The sequence below is a fragment of the Xyrauchen texanus genome, chromosome 27 (genome assembly GCF_025860055.1).
Source record: "Xyrauchen texanus isolate HMW12.3.18 chromosome 27, RBS_HiC_50CHRs, whole genome shotgun sequence".
In the NCBI taxonomy this organism is placed as follows: domain Eukaryota; kingdom Metazoa; phylum Chordata; class Actinopteri; order Cypriniformes; family Catostomidae; genus Xyrauchen; species Xyrauchen texanus.
Genome location: NC_068302.1, coordinates 41,524,792 through 41,541,355, shown reverse-complemented (window position 1 = coordinate 41,541,355; position 16,564 = coordinate 41,524,792). Strand labels below are relative to the sequence as shown.

Here is a 16,564-nt window from a genome sequence, read left to right as displayed (position 1 = left end):
GCACACAGCAGTGTTCAGAGATATCACTTGCAAACTGTAGTCTGGCTTTTTAATGGTGTTTTTGGAGCAGCGGCTTCTTCCTTGCTGAGCCTTTCAGGTGATGTCCATATAGGACTTGTTTAGCTGTGGATATAGATACTCATCTACCTGTTTCCTCCAGCATCTTCACAAGGTCCTAATTATTTTTAATGAATTAATAAATCGACTCAAATGAACTGCTCTATTGAAATGAGTCCGATTCGTGATTATTTAGCAGAGATGGGAGAAATTGGAATGCCAGGCGGCAGCCAACGGTCAACAGATGTAGAAAGTAAGTCCCGCCTTACTGGCAAAAGAGCCAATCACCTTTTAGAGTTCTAGTGTTGTATACAGACAACAGGTGAATCATTAAGTGACTGATAGAACAGTGAGAGTGAATAACATAATTTTACGAGACTCATCGTTTTTAAGCTTACCTGTAAGAAATAATTTGGGCATTTTGAGAAAATACCTGAACTTAATTGACTTATTTTAACAGAGGGAATTGAATGGATATTTTCCTCCATCTATCTGTAACTTCAAGTTGAGAAGATCAATACAGCTGAAGTGGTGTGTCTGGTTTACAAAAGAGAGTAAACCCCTTACTAACCAACAAAATACATATATGCAAGGTATGCAATGCATAGGTGCACCAATGGCTCAATAAAGATGGTGCAATTTGCCTCCTCGAACACCCCCCAACGCTTTTACTGGATGACACCCTCCCCCCCCCAAAGTTTTTACTGGATGACACCCCCCCCCATGCCCCCAACGCTTATAATGGATAACACCCCCTCTCCCCCAACGCTTATACTGGATGAACACCCCTCAACGCTTATACTGGATGACACCCCCCAATGCTTGTACTGGATGACACCCCCAACGCTTATACTTAATGAACACCCCCAACGCTTGTACTGGATGACACCCCCAACGCTTATACTTAATGAATACCCCCCAACGCTTTTACTGGATGACACCCTCCCCCAAAGCTTTTACTGGATGACACCCCCACGCCCCCAACGCTTATAATGGATAACACCCCCACGCTTATACTGGATGACACCCTCCCCCAACGCTTATACTGGATGACCCCCAACGCTTATACTGGATGACACCCCCACGCTTGTCAAATACATGGGGCACAAATTTTGGTTTTGCACACCCGCTTTGAAATGTGAAGTAGATGAGATCTCATTCACAACACTGATGGCACACAAGTGGACCTGATTAAGTATTCAAGCATCTAATTAGTAATATACTTACATAATATATAAATATTAATACAATTATACTTAAGCTACACTCCTATAAGGTTGACAAAACACAGCATTCTTATTGATATAATGAACACACTCAGAAATGAACTCATTGTTTAAAATAAAAAATATTATTCTCAGCTACCATTCCTGGAAATGTAAACTTATATGACATGGTTATTAATGTTACTGAGGTAAGTGCTGAATGACAGCAATAATGCAAATATAAGTCCAGTATTTCATCAAACGAATGTAGCCAGCAGAGGTCAAAGGTCAACGTTTGGGAAGAAAAAACACATGATATAATGATGCAAATACCATCCACATAATAAGACTACAAACACAGAATGTCATATTTAAATACAGTGTTCACTAGCTTCTGGAATCATAACAGACGGTTATTTACAAAACAATATTTAGCATCAAAATAAAAGTTCAAGTGGGCACAAGTCTTCCGTCTCATCCATGGTCATTTTATAGACCTTTTCAACACATCATCATTGCTTTTAAATGTCCAAAAACTAAAAAAAAACATCCTCCTGCAGGACAACATCCACAGCAATTGGCCTTATTCATGAAACACGAGCAGAACTAATTTGAGTGCAAATCGTTGCATTCTTCTATTCTTAGGTAGACTTTCTATTCCTTCTGTTGCAGCTTCAGTATCAGTTCCAGAACATTCATCTGCATCATCACTTCCTGTGAGAGACACAACAGAACAAACAGATTTAAGCTCATTCACACTCACGGCGACTGTCAGCAACACACCAACAGAAATCTTGATCATGATAGGATGCATTATATACTGCTGCAGTGTATATACTAATGTTTTCCCTTCAGAATGTTGCTTTATTTGTGAGAAGAAAACTAACACTTGAGTACGGAACCTCTGAAAAGGACAGTTTGGTGTCCCCTCACAATAAAATGATGCTGCACCCCCATGCTTCATGGTTGGAATGGTGTTCTTCGGCTTGCAAGCGTCACCCTTTTTCCTCCAAACATAACGATGGTCATTATGGCCAAAGTTCAATAGTGTCATCAGACCAGACGACATTTCCCCAAAAGTGAGATCTTTGTCCCCATGTGCTCTTGCAAACTGTATTCTGGCTTTTTTATGGTGGTTTTGGAGCAGCGGCTTCTCCCTTGCTGAGCAGCCTTTCAGGTGATGTCCATATAGGACTGGTTTTGCTGTGGATCTAGATACTCGTCTACCTGTTTCCTCCAGCATCTTCACAAGGGCCTTTGCTGTTGTTCTGGGATTGATTTGCACTTTTCACACAAACTACATTCATCTCTAGGAGACAGAATGCATCTCCTTCCTGAGCGGTATGATGATTGTGTGGTCACATGGTGTTTATACTTGCATACTGTTGTTTGTACAGATGAACGTGGCACCTTCAGGCATTTGGAAATTGCTCCCAAGGATGAACCGGACTTGTGGAGGTCCACAATTGTTTTCTGAGGTCTTGGCTGATTTCTTTTGATTTCCTCATGATGTCAAGCAAAGAGACACTGAGTTTGACGTTAGGCCTTAAAATACATCCACAGGTACACCTACAATTCATTACACCTCCTATCAGAAGCTAATGGGCTAATTGCCTAAAGGCTTGACATCTGGAATTTTCCAAGCCGATTAAAGGAACAGTTAACTTAGGGTATGTAAAATTCTGACCTACTGAAATTGTGCTTATAGTCTATTAAAAGTGACACAATCGGTCTGTAAATTTCTGACCCACTGGAATTATGATATAGTCTATTAAAAGTGACACAATCGGTCTGTAAACTTCTGACCTACTGGAATTGTGCTTATAGTCTATTAAAAGTGACACAATCGGTCTGTAAACTTCTGACCTACTGGAATTGTGCTTATAGTCTATTAAAAGTGACACAATCGGTCTGTAAACTTCTGACCTACTGGAATTGTGCTTATAGTCTATTAAAAGTGACACAATCGGTCTGTAAACTTCTGACCTACTGGAATTGTGCTTATAGTCTATTAAAAGTGACACAATCGGTCTGTAAATTTCTGACCCACTGGAATTATGATATAGTCTATTAAAAGTGACACAATCGGTCTGTAAACTTCTGACCTACTGGAATTGTGCTTATAGTCTATTAAAAGTGACACAATCGGTCTGTAAATTTCTGACCCACTGGAATTATGATATAGTCTATTAAAAGTGACAGAATCGGTCTGTAAACTTCTGATCCACTGGAATTATGATATAGTCTATTAAAAGTGACACAATCGGTCTGTAAACTTCTGACCTACTGGAATTGTGCTTATAGTCTATTAAAAGTGACACAATCGGTCTGTAAATTTCTGACCCACTGGAATAATGATATAGTCTATTAAAAGTGACACAATCGGTCTGTAAACTTCTGATCCACTGGAATTATGATATAGTCTATTAAAAGTGACACAATCGGTCTGTAAACTTCTGATCCACTGGAATTATGATATAGTCTATTAAAAGTGACACAATCGGTCTGTAAATTTCTGACCCACTGGAATTATGTTATAGTCTATTAAAAGTGACACAATCGGTCTGTAAATTTCTGACCCACTGGAATTATGATATAGTCTATTAAAAGTGACAGAATCGGTCTGTAAACTTCTGATCCACTGGAATTATGATATAGTCTATTAAAAGTGACACAATCGGTCTGTAAATTTCTGACCCACTGGAATTATGATATAGTCTATTAAAAGTGACACAATCGGTCTGTAAACTTCTGATCCACTGGAATTATGATATAGTCTATTAAAAGTGACACAATCGGTCTGTAAATTTCTGACCCACTGGAATTATGATATAGTCTATTAAAAGTGACAGAATCGGTCTGTAAACTTCTGATCCACTGGAATTATGATATAGTCTATTAAAAGTGACACAATCGGTCTGTAAACTTCTGACCTACTGGAATTGTGCTTATAGTCTATTAAAAGTGACACAATCGGTCTGTAAATTTCTGACCCACTGGAATTATGATATAGTCTATTAAAAGTGACACAATCGGTCTGTAAACTTCTGATCCACTGGAATTATGATATAGTCTATTAAAAGTGACACAATCAGTCTGTAAACTTCTGATCCACTGGAATTATGATATAGTCTATTAAAAGTGACACAATCGGTCTGTAAATTTCTGACCCACTGGAATTATGATATAGTCTATTAAAAGTGACACAATCGGTCTGTAAATTTCTGACCCACTGGAATTATGATATAGTCTATTAAAAGTGACAGAATCGGTCTGTAAACTTCTGATCCACTGGAATTATGATATAGTCTATTAAAAGTGACACAATTGGTCTGTAAATTTCTGACCCACTGGAATTGTGATATAGTCTATTAAAAGTGACACAATCGGTCTGTAAATTTCTGACCCACTGGAATTATGATATAGTCTATTAAAAGTGACACAATCGGTCTGTAAATTTCTGACCCACTGATATTATGATATAGTCTATTAAAAGTGACACAATCGGTCTGTAAATTTCTGACCCACTGGAATTATGATATAGTCTATTAAAAGTGACACAATCGGTCTGTAAATTTCTGATCCACTGGAATTATGATATAGTCTATTAAAAGTGACACAATCGGTCTGTAAATTTCTGACCCACTGGAATTATGATATAGTCTATTAAAAGTGACACAATCGGTCTGTAAATTTCTGATCCACTGGAATTATGATATAGTCTATTAAAAGTGACACAATCGGTCTGTAAATTTCTGACCCACTGGAATTGTGATATAGTCTATTAAAAGTGACACAATCGGTCTGTAAATTTCTGACCCCCTGGAATTATGATATAGTCTATTAAAAGTGACACAATCGGTCTGTAAGCAATTGATGGAAAATGACTCGTTTCATGCACAAAGTAGACGTCCTAAACAACTCGCCAAAACTATAGTTTGCTAATATGAAATCTGTGGAATGGATATAAAATGAGTTTTAATGACTTCAACTGTACAGCTGAACTACAGTATTTGTAGTAAAACCATAGTAAGCACTAAACTTACCAGGATTTTATTATAGAAACCATATTTTAACCATGATATTCATAGTGAACTTACTCATAATACAGGACAAAACAAAACTATAATAAGAAAAACAATTTGGTAGTTACTATGTTACTGCAGTATCACAGTAGTAAAGCCATGTTTAATTTATTGCAAGGGACATGCAGTACAAACAGCCACAACTACCAAAAAAACAGCCATGAGTGTGGGCTTTAGAGAGAGAGAGAGAGAGAGAGAGAGAGAGAAACCTGTGGGTTGATGGTGATGTAAAATCCAGGTACTCCAGCATGTTCCGCTGGTCGAGAACTTTCTGATCCATTTCAGCTACGATCCTCTCATCCATTGTCCACTGCTCGTCTTTTACTCACTGATCCAGAGCCTGAAACGAGTGACAGGAAGTTTGTGTTTGACAGTGTTTGAAGTGACAATAAAACCACACAGACCAACTGTCTTACCTCAGTTTCTGCATGCTGGTTAGAATTCAGGACGGTCAAATTAGGAGACTTGCATGTCTATAGAGCCTGTTTGTGCTTTCGAACCAAGTGCTGAGACAGAAAACCTGTTCGCACCTGGTCATCCGTTTCAGGTCATTACAAGTGAAATGTGTTAAACAGGGTCCAAAACGTTTCATAATCCAATCACTCAAACCATGTCAAGTGTTTGGAATCTTATATATTTTCCTTTTTTATTTATTTGACTTCTGGGTGTAAATAAAGAGGCTTTTGTATTGTTCCTAACCATGCCAACAAGATATGAGAAAATGTTTGTGTTGATATGACAATGCAACCAAAAGTAACAACATTACAAATATAATTGATCATCGTGTCCAAAAACATCTCCAAACAAATAAAAGATAATAATTGTACATAAGAACTAATTACACATGCAAACACAACAATGACTAAAGGTTTGCAGAGCATGCAGACATGATTTTAGTCATGAGATTTCACAGAATGAGTTTCATTCTGTGTCATTTGAGTCATCATTGAGTCTGTGTCGTGTATTTGGCGCCATCTCCTGGTGGTCATATGTAACATTGTGCTTCATGTGGATTATCTAATGATCTATACATCTGATTATCTTGTGTGTGGACTCGATTGAAAGATAATCACTGACTCACAATAATGATATGTCATATTGTATGTTCTTTTTATTCTTCGTGAAGTTATAAGTGAAAATGCTGCATATAAGCAACACTAACATAATTGTCAAAGACATATATTTAGCTGTTACTCACTATATTTTAATCTGTGAGTAAAACAAATAGTCTGTTTGTATTTTACTCTTTGAGAGCTTTCCAACAACATATGACACATGAATATTTGATGAGTCTGATGTTTTTACCGATTGCAATAATATGGAATTTAATTGCAATAACAGTGCAATTTTTTTTAATAAATAATCAAAATGTAACACTTCTGATTTGTCTACAAATTTCAAAGCATTGTTCAGTTTTGGTCATAATGTCTACATGCATTAAAAAGTAGAGCTTCTAAACTTTCAAACAAAACCTATTTTGAGTTGGTCTACTGTAGTATTAATATTTTGAAGATGGGCTCATCTGAGCTTAAAGGTTTAATAACAGTACTCTGTCTACTCTACTCCACACACACACACACACACACACACACACACACACACACACACACACACACACACACACACACACACACACACACACACACACACACACACACACACACACACACACACACACCTCTGTGTTGGCTGTGCAGTTTCTATCTCTGGTTATAGAGGTTTTTCCAGCAGCCCTTTAACAATTTCATACACCGTCCCGTCCATGAGCGCCTGTGCCAGATCACTGAGTGTACATGACAGATGCTGCTGAAACAAACTGAAACAAAACACACATATCAATGGATTAATACAAATTACACATACAATATTCATTTTAAGTTTTGATTATGAGTACTGGTTTACTGAAATGGGGGTTTTCAATGCCTGATACTATTATACTGAAGAGACAGTGGCAGGTGGCAGATATAATGCTGATATTCACGAGATTAATGTCATAATATTTTGAGAATAAAGTTACAATTTTTGGACTATAGTCGTAGCATTACGAGATTAAAATCATAATATTTCAATAATAAAGTTAACATTTCGAGACTATAGTCGTAGCATTACGAGATTAAGTTAGAATATTTTGAGAATAAAGTTACAATTTCGAGAATATAGTCGTAGCATTACGAGATTAAAGTCTCCTAAACTATTAGACTATTTGAATCATCCATTAGAGGGAGGAAGAAGAGGAGGAGGAAGAATGAATCACTGATTGCACACTCTCACCCTCCTTTATTAACCATGTTTTAATTATTTATTTTGAGTCTCATTACTCACATATGTCTTCTTAGCAAATCTGTTCAATAAGAGCATTTCTTTCTGTTGCCATTATAATTATGCTTTTTAAAGAAGCCCAATAAAACGTTACACAGTACATGTACTATATGTCATGTAAATTTAGATCTATCTTTAGACCCATCACGTCGCATGCACAGACTGCCTATTGATATCGATTACATTTTTCAACACTTTTTTATCCTCTGAAACCGTGTAGTGGCTTTCCAACGATCAAAATATATTAATATAATTGATTAAATGTCCCTTTGAATCTGATAAACTGTAAAAGATGCAAGAACAATACGTGTAGTTGCACTTAATGGGTTTAAGAGCGGTACATGGCTCTAGTTAATTTACGAGCGTTTTTACGTGCTACTTAACATTTTTCACAATGTGGTTCACGGCTTCCGTAGGAGGAAATACAATCTGCAAGTGACAATTTTTGGATGTATTGTGTGTACCTGGGCAGGTCCTTCACCAGTGTCTGTAGTTCTGTCAACAGGTAATAATGTCTCTCTTGTTGTCTGATCACATCATACTGATAATCACTCACACTGCAGTATAAGTCCATCACACATCCAGCCTGTATAAACAGAAATAAAGGCATTTGTTTACTGAGGGAAAAAAACTATAAAACTTTATACAGCCTGTTTCTACTAAAGTAATACTAACTAATATCATTATATATATTCACCACACATTATTACCGTCATATTAAAAATGTGTTTCTTCATTATTTACTAGACAAGACTAGTTATGAACTACAGGACTTTGACTATAATTATTTAAACTAAAGGCAAAATAATAGCTTGTTTGAATTCATTTATAGTGCCAACATTCGACCAAAAGTACCAGTAAACAAATAAATAATTCATTGTAATAATAATAAACTGGACACTAAAGAGACTAAAGTAATGTACAAAACTACAAATAGGATTATCTAAAGAGTGTGGATAATTGTATTAAATTCAGTTGCCTTAAACATGAACTGAAAATACATATCTGCATATAGAGGTCTATGTAAATATGTATAGATATACACAATTGAATATTGGAGACTTTAATCATATTGCTGTTCATTCCCCTTCATGTTGTGCCAGACAACACCCATATACTATAGTAAAATAACCAATTTATTACGGTAAAATCACCCTTTTACTATGACAAATGGTAAAATCACCCCTTTACTATGGTAAAATTACCCCTTTAAATCAACCCTTTACAATGGTAAAATCGCCCCTTTACTCTGGTGAAATCACTCCTTTACTATGGCGAATTCACCCCTTTACTATGGTAAAATCACCCCTTCAAATCAACCCTTTACAATGGTAAAATTGCCCCATTACTATGGTGAAATCACCCCTTTACTATGGTAAAACACCCCTTTACTATGGTAAACTTACCCCTTTAAGTCAACCCTTTACAATGGTAAAATCGCCCCTTTACTATGGTGAAATCTCCTCTTTACTATGGTGAAATCACCCCTTTACTATGGTAAAACACCCCTTTACTATGGTAAAATCACCCCTTCAAATCAACCCTTTACAATGGTAAAATTGCCCCTTTACAATGGTAAAATCGCCCCTTTACTATGGTGAAATCACCCCTTTACTATGGTAAAATCACCCCTTCAAATCAACCCTTTACAATGGTAAAATTGCCCCTTTACTATGGTGAAATCACCTCTTTACTATGGTGAAATCACCCCTTTACAATGGTGAAATCACCACTTCAAATCACCCCTTTACTATGGCAAAACACCCCTTTACAATGGTAAAATCGCCCCTTTACTATGGTAAAACACCCCTTTACTATGGTAAAATCACCCCTTCAAATCAACCCTTTACAATGGTAAAATTGCCCCTTTACTATGGTGAAATCACCTCTTTACTATGGTGAAATCACCCCTTTACTATGGTAAAATCACCCCTTCAAATCAACCCTTTACAATGGTAAAATTGCCCCTTTACTATGGTGAAATCACCTCTTTACTATGGTGAAATCACCCCTTTACTATGGTGAAATCACCCCTTTACTATGGTAAAATCACCCCTTCAAATCAACCCTTTACAATGGTACAATTGCCCCTTTACTATGGTGAAATCACCTCTTTACTATGGTGAAATCACCCCTTTACAATGGTGAAATCACCCCTTTACTATGGTAAAATCACCCCTTCAAATCAACCCTTTACAATGGTAAAATTGCCCCTTTACTATGGTGAAATCACCTCTTTACTATGGTGAAATCACCCCTTTACTATGGTGAAATCACCCCTTTACTATGGTAAAATCACCCCTTCAAATCAACCCTTTACAATGGTAAAATTGCCCCTTTACTATGGTGAAATCACCCCTTTACAATGGTAAAATCGCCCCTTTACTATGGTGAAATCACCCCTTTACTATGGTAAAATCACCCCTTCAAATCAACCCTTTACAATGGTAAAATTGCCCCTTTACTATGGTGAAATCACCTCTTTACTATGGTGAAATCACCCCTTCAAATCAACCCTTTACAATGGTAAAATTTCCCCTTTACTATGGTGAAATCACCCCTTTACAATGGTAAAATCGCCCCTTTACTATGGTGAAATCACCCCTTTACTATGGTAAAATCACCCCTTCAAATCAACCCTTTACAATGGTAAAATTGCCCCTTTACTATGGTGAAATCACCTCTTTACTATGGTGAAATCACCCCTTTACTATGGTAAAATCACCCCTTCAAATCAACCCTTTACAATGGTAAAATTGCCCTTTACTATGGTGAAATCACCCTTTACAATGGTAAAATCGCCCTTTACTATGGTGAAATCACCCTTTACTATGGTAAAATCACCCCTTCAAATCAACCCTTTACAATGGTAAAATTGCCCCTTTACTATGGTGAAATCACCTCTTTACTATGGTGAAATCACCCCTTCAAATCAACCCTTTACAATGGTAAAATTGCCCCTTTACTATGGTGAAATCACCCCTTTACAATGGTGAAATCACCACTTCAAATCACCCCTTTACTATGGCAAAACACCCCTTTACAATGGTAAAATCGCCCCTTTACTATGGTAAAATCACTCCTTCAAATCAACCCTTTTCTATGGTAAAATGAGTCACTGTACCTCGCTTGACTCATTGTTTTGATAAGCTGCATCATCTGATGACATTTAAACAGATCAAACCCTATTAAACTCTTACCTGCTCTGTTTCCCAGTACACAGTAGATTAAAGATGAATGTTTAACCTGTGTTAAGTTTCAATTTGAATGTTTGTTTGATACATAAGATGTAAAATTGTTTGATTTTAAAGCTAAATTAAGTTAAATGTGATTGTTTTGAATGGTGCGTCTGGGTTAGCGCATGCGCAGCAGCAGTGTATTGGGTCCTTCGGCACACAGAGCTGTCCTATGATATGCCTGTTTTCATGATTAAAACTCATCTTTTTAAACATCATCTTTTTCCTTTCATGTTTCTCTTAATTCTTAAAGTAAAATTACATTTAATTTAATTAAAATAAGCTTCCTTTTTAAATCATATTGTAAAGTATAGGATTTAATTGAGATTTGAACATTTATATTTCAAATAGATTTTAACATTTTCTAAAGAACTTTTAAAACTACTGGGTATGTATAAAATGTATTTTAACAATAAAACATCATGAAATTGCCTTCCCTTGCCAACTGCGAATACAAATATATATATTAGTTTTACCAACTGTAAGCTTCTTTATTGATTTATTACTATTATATTATATTTTCTTATAATATATTATATTTTCATATATTATGTTATATTTTATGGTGTTATATTATATTACGTTATGTTATATATTATATTATATTGTTATGTTATATTATATATACATTATATTACATTATATGATGTTATGTTATTATATGTTATAATATATTTATTATGTTATGTTATATTTATGTTATGTTATTTTATGTTATATTTATAATGTTATTTTATGTTATGTTTATAATGTTATATTTATAATGTTATTGTTATGTTATGTTTATAATGTTATGTTATGTTATATTTATAATGTTAATTTATGTTATGTTATATTTATTATGTTATGTTATGTTAAATATGTTATTTATGGTGGATCAGTGGGGGAAAGCGGTTGAGGCTCTGGGTTACTGACCGAAAGGTCGAGATTCAAGCCCCAGTACTGCCAAGATACCACTGTTGGGCCCTTGATCTGCTCCAGGGGTGCTGTTTCATGGCTGACCCTGCGCTCTGACCCCAGCTAGTTGGGATATGTGAAAACAACTGCGTTTCATTGGCTCTGTACCTGTACTCTGCACAATGACAATAAAGTTGAAGCTTTTTTTTTTTAATGTTGTGTTATATTTATAATGTTATGTTATGTTATATTATGTTATAATATATTACGTTATGTTATGCTGTGTTATATTTATATTTTATGTTATATTATGTTATTTTATGTTGTGTTATATTATGTTATTTATTATATTATGTTATTTTATATTATATTATGTAATGATATGTTGTGTTATTTTATGTTATGTTATTTATTATATTATGTTATTTTATGTTATGTTATTTATTATATTATGGTATTTTATATTATATTATGTTATTTTATATTATATTATGTAATGTTATGTTGTGTTATTTTATGTTATGTTATTTATTATATTATGTTATTTTATGTTATGTTGTGTTATGTTGTGTTATTTTATGTTATTTATTATATTATTTTATATTATATTATGTAATGTTATGTTGTGTTATTTTATATTATATTATGTAATGTTATGTTGTGTTATTTTATATTATATTATGTAATGTTATGTTGTGTTATTTTATATTATATTATGTAATGTTATGTTGTGTTATTTTATATTATATTATGTAATGTTATGTTGTGTTATTTTATATTATATTATGTAATGTTATGTTGTGTTATTTTATATTATATTATGTAATGTTATGTTGTGTTATTTTATATTATATTATGTAATGTTATGTTGTGTTATTTTATATTATATTATGTAATGTTATGTTGTGTTATTTTATATTATATTATGTAATGTTATGTTGTGTTATATTTATATTATATTATGTTATATTTATATTATATTATATTATATTATGTAATGTTATGTTGTGTTATTTTATATTATATTATGTAATGTTATGTTGTGTTATTTTATATTATATTATGTAATGTTATGTTGTGTTATTTTATGTTATATTATGTAATGTTATGTTGTGTTATATTTATATTGTATGTTATGTTTATATTATATTATGTATGTTATGTTGTGTTATTTTATGTTATATTATGTATGTTATGTTATATTTATATTATGTAATGTTATGTTGTGTTATTTTATGTTATATTATGTAATGTTATGTTGTGTTATTTTATATTATATTATGTATGTTATGTTGTATTTTATATTATATTATGTATGTTATGTTGTGTATTTTATATTATATTATGTAATGTTATGTTGTGTTATTTTATATTATATTATGTAATGTTATGTTGTGTTATTTTATATTATATTATGTAATGTTATGTTGTGTTATTTTATATTATATTATGTAATGTTATGTTGTGTTATTTTATGTTATATTATGTAATGTTATGTTGTGTTATTTTATATTATATTATGTAATGTTATGTTATGTTATTTTATGTTATATTATGTAATGTTATGTTGTGTTATTTTATATTATATTATGTAATGTTATGTTGTGTTATTTTATATTATATTATGTAATGTTATGTTGTGTTATTTTATGTTATATTATGTAATGTTATGTTGTGTTATTTTATATTATATTATGTAATGTTATGTTGTGTTATTTTATGTTATATTATGTAATGTTATGTTGTGTTATTTTATATTATATTATGTAATGTTATGTTGTGTTATTTTATGTTATATTATGTAATGTTATGTTGTGTTATTTTATGTTGTGTTATTTTATATTATATTATGTAATGTTATGTTGTGTTATTTTATATTATATTATGTAATGTTATGTTGTGTTATTTTATATTATATTATGTAATGTTATGTTGTGTTATTTTATATTATATTATGTAATGTTATGTTGTGTTATTTTATATTATATTATGTAATGTTATGTTGTGTTATTTTATATTATATTATGTAATGTTATGTTGTGTTATTTTATATTATATTATGTAATGTTATGTTGTGTTATTTTATATTATATTATGTAATGTTATGTTGTGTTATTTTATATTATATTATGTAATGTTATGTTGTGTTATTTTATATTATATTATGTAATGTTATGTTGTGTTATTTTATATTATATTATGTAATGTTATGTTGTGTTATTTTATATTATATTATGTAATGTTATGTTGTGTTATTTTATATTATATTATGTAATGTTATGTTGTGTTATTTTATATTATATTATGTAATGTTATGTTGTGTTATTTTATATTATATTATGTAATGTTATGTTGTGTTATTTTATATTATATTATGTAATGTTATGTTGTGTTATTTTATATTATATTATGTAATGTTATGTTGTGTTATTTTATATTATATTATGTAATGTTATGTTGTGTTATTTTATATTATATTATGTAATGTTATGTTGTGTTATTTTATATTATATTATGTAATGTTATGTTGTGTTATTTTATATTATATTATGTAATGTTATGTTGTGTTATTTTATATTATATTATGTAATGTTATGTTGTGTTATTTTATGTTATTTATTATATTATGTTATTTTATATTATATTATGTTATATTATGTAATGTTATGTTGTGTTATTTTATATTATATTATGTAATGTTATGTTGTGTTATTTTATATTATATTATGTAATGTTATGTTGTGTTATTTTATGTTATATTATGTAATGTTATGTTGTGTTATTTTATGTTGTGTTATTTTATATTATATTATGTAATGTTATGTTGTGTTATTTTATATTATATTATGTAATGTTATGTTGTGTTATTTTATATTATATTATGTAATGTTATGTTGTGTTATTTTATATTATATTATGTAATGTTATGTTGTGTTATTTTATGTTATATTATGTAATGTTATGTTGTGTTATTTTATGTTGTGTTATTTTATATTATATTATGTAATGTTATGTTGTGTTATTTTATATTATATTATGTAATGTTATGTTGTGTTATTTTATATTATATTATGTAATGTTATGTTGTGTTATTTTATATTATATTATGTAATGTTATGTTGTGTTATTTTATGTTATATTATGTAATGTTATGTTGTGTTATTTTATATTATATTATGTAATGTTATGTTGTGTTATTTTATGTTATATTATGTAATGTTATGTTGTGTTATTTTATATTATATTATGTAATGTTATGTTGTGTTATTTTATGTTGTGTTATTTTATATTATATTATGTAATGTTATGTTGTGTTATTTTATATTATATTATGTAATGTTATGTTGTGTTATTTTATGTTATATTATGTAATGTTATGTTGTGTTATTTTATGTTATTTATTATATTATTTTATATTATATTATGTAATGTTATGTTGTGTTATTTTATGTTATATTATGTAATGTTATGTTGTGTTATTTTATATTATATTATGTAATGTTATGTTGTGTTATTTTATGTTGTGTTATTTTATATTATATTATGTAATGTTATGTTGTGTTATTTTATGTTATATTATGTAATGTTATGTTGTGTTATTTTATATTATATTATGTAATGTTATGTTGTGTTATTTTATGTTGTGTTATTTTATATTATATTATGTAATGTTATGTTGTGTTATTTTATATTATATTATGTAATGTTATGTTGTGTTATTTTATGTTATATTATGTAATGTTATGTTGTGTTATTTTATGTTGTGTTATTTTATATTATATTATGTAATGTTATGTTGTGTTATTTTATGTTGTGTTATTTTATATTATATTATGTAATGTTATGTTGTGTTATTTTATATTATATTATGTAATGTTATGTTGTGTTATTTTATGTTGTGTTATTTTATATTATATTATGTAATGTTATGTTGTGTTTATGTTTATATTATATTATGTAATGTTATGTTGTGTTATTTTATGTTATATTATGTAATGTTATGTTGTGTTATTTTATGTTGTGTTATTTTATATTATATTATGTAATGTTATGTTGTGTTATTTTATGTTGTGTTATTTTATATTATATTATGTAATGTTATGTTGTGTTATTTTATGTTATATTATGTAATGTTATGTTGTGTTATTTTATGTTGTGTTATTTTATATTATATTATGTAATGTTATGTTGTGTTATTTTATGTTGTGTTATTTTATATTATATTATGTAATGTTATGTTGTGTTATTTTATATTATATTATGTAATGTTATGTTGTGTTATTTTATATTATATTATGTAATGTTATGTTGTGTTATTTTATATTATATTATGTAATGTTATGTTGTGTTATTTTATGTTATATTATGTAATGTTATGTTGTGTTATTTTATGTTGTGTTATTTTATATTATATTATGTAATGTTATGTTGTGTTATTTTATGTTGTGTTATTTTATATTATATTATGTAATGTTATGTTGTGTTATTTTATATTATATTATGTAATGTTATGTTGTGTTATTTTATATTATATTATGTAATGTTATGTTGTGTTATTTTATGTTATTTATTATATTGTGTTATTTTATGTTATGTTGTGTTATTTTATGTTATTTATTATATTATGTTATTTTATATTATATTATGTTATATTATGTAATGTTATGTTGTGTTATTTTATGTTATATTATGTAATGTTATTTTGTGTTATTTTATATTATATTATGTAATGTTATGTTGTGTTATTTTATATTATATTATGTAA

At 30.1% G+C, this 16,564-nt stretch overlaps 1 long non-coding RNA gene across 1 annotated transcript; it reads right to left on the bottom strand.

The window, feature by feature from the left end:
* Window positions 1-1,147: 1,147 nt before the first annotated feature.
* LOC127621441 (uncharacterized) lies at window positions 1,148-11,013 on the bottom strand. Its single transcript, XR_007967854.1, has 5 exons — window positions 10,867-11,013; window positions 8,131-8,252; window positions 7,026-7,163; window positions 5,557-5,687; window positions 1,148-1,976 (listed from the first exon to the last, which is right to left on the bottom strand). It is a non-coding gene; the product is annotated as an uncharacterized LOC127621441 (long non-coding RNA).
* Window positions 11,014-16,564: the final 5,551 nt, after the last annotated feature.